Source organism: Myotis lucifugus, unplaced genomic scaffold, assembly GCF_000147115.1.
Source record: "Myotis lucifugus unplaced genomic scaffold, Myoluc2.0 scaffold_482, whole genome shotgun sequence".
NCBI classification, from domain to species: domain Eukaryota; kingdom Metazoa; phylum Chordata; class Mammalia; order Chiroptera; family Vespertilionidae; genus Myotis; species Myotis lucifugus.
Genome location: NW_005871530.1, coordinates 716959 through 722371, shown reverse-complemented (window position 1 = coordinate 722371; position 5413 = coordinate 716959). Strand labels below are relative to the sequence as shown.

Below are 5413 nucleotides of genomic sequence, written 5' to 3'. Positions count from 1 at the left end.
GTTCGGTTCTTTCTACAGGTAAATGTTTTACTCATCAAATTATTGCAGTGTTGGTGAATGTTTTACATTGTAAGATATGCAGAACTGTGACCCCAATGGTTATTCCCTTTGCCTCCCACCCACCCACAGTAATGAAAATTCCAGTTTTTCCGTAAGCCTGCCAGCACATCTGATGGTTAATTTTTTAAACTAGCAGGTGCACAATGTGTATACTGTGAACCCATTTTGGTTTTAATAATGCTTTCCTAAGAATTTTTGATGGTGAGCATTTCTTCACACATTTATTTACACGATCTTTATCTCCTTTGTTATAATGTCTGCCCAAGGTCTTTTGCCTACGTTTACAATGAATTTATTATTTTAACCAATAGGAGGAGAGTGTCTAAGACACATGTTTGAAATTCACTCATTCCTCAATGACTCGAGAGACTTCTTTGCTGTATGGAACTATTGGGTTTAAATTATAGAAATTTTTCTCTCTCAATTTTTAGTTTATTTACAATTCATAGCCCACTTGTACCATATATTTAATAAGTTTAATCTGCATTGTTAACTTTCTCCACCACTCCTTTTTAAGTATAAGCATTCAATAGTACATTAATTGAAGTATAGGTTTCTAGTATTTGTCAATTTCCCTGGTGCAAATACTCCCATTGTCACCATGTTCAAACTGCCAAAACGATGTCCTTGAACATGGACATGGGAAAATATTTCAGTAGCACATCATTCTAGTTTATTTCCAACATGCTAATAAAGTAGCAATGAATGTGCTCAAGAACATCCTATATCAGGGGTCCTCAAACTTTTTAAACAGGGGGCCAGTTCACTGTCCATGAGACCGTTGGAGGGCCGGACTATAGTTTAAAAAAAAACAACTATGAACAAATTCCTATGCACACTGCACAGATCTTATTTTGAAGTAAAAAAACAAAACGGGAACAAATACAATATTTGTATTTGCATGTGGCTGTAGCTTGAGGACCCCTGTTCTATATAATAAAAGGCTAATACGCAAATTGTCTCTTCAACCAGGAGTTTGATCAGGAGTTAGGGCTGGCCAGCAGGCCAACTGCCCTTGACCCCTCCCCACAGCCAGCCCTGCTCTTGACCGCCCCCTTCCCCCCATCGGGGCAGGGCGGGCCAGTCAACTACTTGTGGCCCCTCCTTCCGGCCAGCTGAGTGATCAGCCCCAATCGGGGCAGGCCGGCCAGACCCCACCTGTGCACAAATTCGTACACCAGGCCTCTAGTCGATAATAAAATGGTAAAATTAGCTTTGTGCAGTGGCAGTATCATAACCAAGGAGATTTATCTGAGGCAAGATTATTGCTAATTGTTAAAAAAGGGAAAAAATATATAAAATGATAAAATACTGAAGTGGCAATTTTTAAATGTTTTTTAAAGTTTGATATAAGTATAATTGATTTAAAACATACATTTTAACTACATATATATTTTTTTTAATTTTTTTATTGGTTTCAGAGAAGAAAGGAGAGGGGGAGAGAGAGAGAAATATCAATGATGAGAGAGAATCATTGATCCACTGCTTCTGGCACACTGCACACTGGGTTATCAAGCCCACAGCCCGGGAATGTGCCCCGACCAAGAATTGAACCATGAGCTCCTGGTTTATAGGTCGACAGTCAACCACTGAGCCAGGAGGTCAGGCAACAATATATATTTTTATTGATATCAAAGAGGAAGAAAGAGAGAGAAACATCCATGATGAGAGAGTATCGTTGTTAGGCTGCCTCCTGCACACCTCCTGCTGGGATGGAGCCCAAAAGCTGATCATGTTCCATGACCAGAAATTGAACCCTGACCTCCTGGTTCATAGGTTGATGCCCAACCACCGAGCAACACTGGCCGGGCTAAAACACAATTTTTAACTTACACTTTAGATGTTTCTCTACAGGCCTGCATCCCTGAAGCCAAATTCCTCCTCCCCTTTTCAATGCTTTCTAATTGGCACATGGAATTACTGATGCAAGGACCTGGTCTACCTTTGTAATAGCTTATTTCATATTATATCCATATAAAGAAAACACTTATGAAACCCCATGAGTCCTATTCTAGCCTTCCATCACTATCTGTCATGGTAGTTCTTGTATCTATCTATTCTCAGGTACATTAATGGGTTATTTTACTTAAAATCCATGATATAACCCTAGCCAGTTTGGCTCGATGGGTAGAGCTTCAGCCTGTGGACCAAAAGGTCCCAGGTTCGATTCCGGTCAAGGGCACATGCCCGGGATTCGGGATCCATACCCAGTATGGGGTGTGCAGGAGGCAGCCAATCCATGATCCTCTCTCATCATGGATGTTTCAGTCTCTCCCTCTTCCTCTCTGAAATCAATAAAAATATATATTTTTTTAAATCCATGATATATTTTGCCCTGGCCAGGTAGCTCAGCTTGTTAACACAGCCTGTCAATAATGCCAAGGTTGCCTGTTCCATTCCCAGTCAGGGCCCATACAAGAATCAAACCAGGAATCTATAAACTTAGTGAAACAACAAATGGGTGTTTCCCTCTCTTCCCAGTGTCCCCTCTCCAATCAATATGTTGGTGTCTGTTTTTCACCAAATGTGTCCACACACGTGACCACCCACAGAGCTGGGGACCCTGTGGTGAACCAGCCAGCAGGGTTCTCAGGGCAGAGCATACAGTGAGGGAGAGAACAGGAGGGGAGGTGCCCCTGCTGTCAGTGTGGAGGGTGGGGACGGGGTCTGAGCTTCACAGTCACCCTTAGGGAATGGTGACACCTGTGCTCCCTGAGACTAAAACCCAAGGGGCCTGGAAAAGCTTGGGGCCTGGACATGCTCCCTGTGGCCGCTGCACCCTCCAGCCAGGGGTTGAGACTGGGCTGTTTTGGATTCAGGTGGTTGAGGAGCCCAGATTCCTCCCAGGTATTTGGGAGTAGCCCCTACTTCTCTGCGCCCCCAAATCTGTTCGCCTTTGGGAAGCCTTACCTCCCACCAACACACCCACACCCCTGAGCCCGACAGGCTTTGTTTGCATCTCTGTTTATGCACATCTGGGTAAGTTTCCACTTTGATTGCATTAAAAATTCCACCCCCGCCCTCACCAGTTTGGCTCAGTGGGTAGAGCGATGGCCTGTGGACTGAAAGGTCCCAGGTTCGATTCCAGTCAAGGGCATGTACCTTGGTTGCGGGCATATCCCAGTAGGGGGTGTTGGAGACCGGGTGTAAGCTGGCACGGTCCTTGCACCTGAAGGGGCTAGCAAGGCTGGGACCCTTACCTACACAGTTTCCCCAGACTTGTTTGGATGGCGGTTATCAGTAGAATGAGAGCAACCTTTGTAGAATGAGAACAGCCTTTCCTGGCTTACCAAGAAGTCTGTAACTATTTACTGAGATTTGCTGTACCGAGAACTTGTCCTTCTGCTGTGTCTCTCCCTTAGAGATTAAGAGGAACAAAGAATACATTCCTCTTGACAGACCTCCTATTCAGTGTTTTGTGTATAAAAGGCATCGCGTGGTTAATAAACTTACTGCAGATCCTCGATTGACCTGTAGTCCTCCCGATCCCGCTCTCCTGTCTTTCTTTCTTTTCTCAATTCCCACCTCCCTACCTCAGCCCGGTTCAACCTGTCAGGCTAGCCCTGACGGGGGTGTGCAGGAGGCGGCTGATCAATGTTTCTCTCTCATGGATCTTTCCAACACTCTATCCCTCTCCCTTCCTCTCTGTAAAAAATCAATATTAAAAAAAAAAAAAATCCACCCCCAGCCAGTCCTGGAGGTCACATGGATTCCCCAGGAAATGGTGCTGTGTTTTAAATGGGGAGAACCTTCAGCAATACAAGCCTTTCCAGAAGGCTTGGTCTCCACATGATACCACCTTGGGGGGATGAATTGCAGGTGGTCTCCCCCCTCGAGTTTGGCCTGTGCAGAGAAAACCCTTGCTCCTCAAGTGAGGTGATGGACTGCAGACTCTGGAACAATATACTATGGGATGTGAGGTGGAGGAGTCAGAGAGGTTGGGACCTGGAACAGGATTGGTGAGAGGGTTTCCTGCAAATGGGGGAATGTCTGTGTGTGTGTGTGTGTGTGTGTGTGTGTGTGTGTGTGTGTGTGTGTGTTCGTGTTCCCCTCAGGGTATTGCCCCTGTCTCCAGTGTGACCCTAGACATAAGCCGGGCCCCTGAGTGCCCTGCTGAGGCTGGGGGTGTTCTGTACCTGTGTGTTTCTGTGCTTGTGTTTTCTGTATGTTTCTGAGTCTGTGCACCCCAACAACAGGCAATCTCCAGAGAGGCGGTGTAGAGGGCCACATGTGCTTCTTCTGCAACTCCAGGTGAGCCCCTTCTGCTGCTGCTCTTGGAGGTCCCGTCACAGGTGCCAGGGATGGATGAAGAAAAGGGTCAGTTCATAGAACCCCAGGCTGTGGGAAGGGGAGGAATTAGGGAAGATTCTGATGGCAGCCTGGAGTTAGGGAGTGTGCATGGGGAATGTTTGTGAAGGACACTAGGCTTCGTGGAGGAGCTGGGGATCCAGGTCCCTTGGGAAGGAATGAGTGGGTGGGTGCATGTGGGGGGAGCTGAGGGGAAAGACTCCTAGGCTCCTAACCCCCCACTAGGAATGAGCAAGTGGATGTCCCTGGAGAGGGGTGTCCCTTGCCCATGTGAAAGCGAGGCTGACCCCTACGGGAGGAAGGTGCCTGAGTCTACTCAGAGCATCACTTCTGGACCCCTGAGTCCTGGTCCACTGAGGGTGCATGGCCACCCGGGACACAGGGGCCAGGAGGGAGAATTAGGCCCAGTGATCGCTGCACTTGTGGATGAGAACTATCGAGGGACCTGTTCTCAGTATGTATTACACAAGTGTCAGAAATGTTTAGGGGAACTACTGGCCACATGCTCCAAAGAGGCCAGGCGTCACAATGTTTGAGATTTTATAGGCTGGTGTCACTTGTTGTAAGACTCTGAGGTGGAATTAGTATTGGGACATTAACACTGTTTTCATAGAGCAGACACTGTAGTGAAAGTAGATGAAAAGTGCCTCTTCTGGACATAGGACCACATTATTCCAGGGCCGGTGGCTTGTATGATCTTTGATTACTTTGTGAGGACCTCCATCGCTGTTTCCTGTAGCTGGAGTCACTGGCAGAGAAAATAATCTGTTTTTGTTGTGTGTTTTTTGATTCCCCTGACCCCTCTAGGGTGTTGACCTGAAGGTTGTTGCTCAACAGGCATGACCTCAAAGCTGGAGGAAGGATAAACCTATAATCAGCCCCAGGATGTGTCTTGTAACCAGTCAGCATTCCTGTGGATTCCAATGGCCATAGTCTTCACTGCTTGACAACAGTGGCAAGGCTGTTCCCCCCAGAAAATGAGACCTGACATGCAACCAAGTGCCCCTTTCTCACGTGTGCTATTTGGTGAGCCCTGACCTAGAGA

The 5413-nt window shown here is 46.7% G+C and overlaps 1 protein-coding gene across 1 annotated transcript in view; it reads left to right on the top strand.

Annotated features, from left to right (window-relative positions):
* Positions 1 to 5413, top strand: part of LOC102437957 (zinc finger protein OZF-like) — a 42622-nt gene that overhangs the window by 25004 nt on the left and 12205 nt on the right. The window lies entirely within an intron of this gene.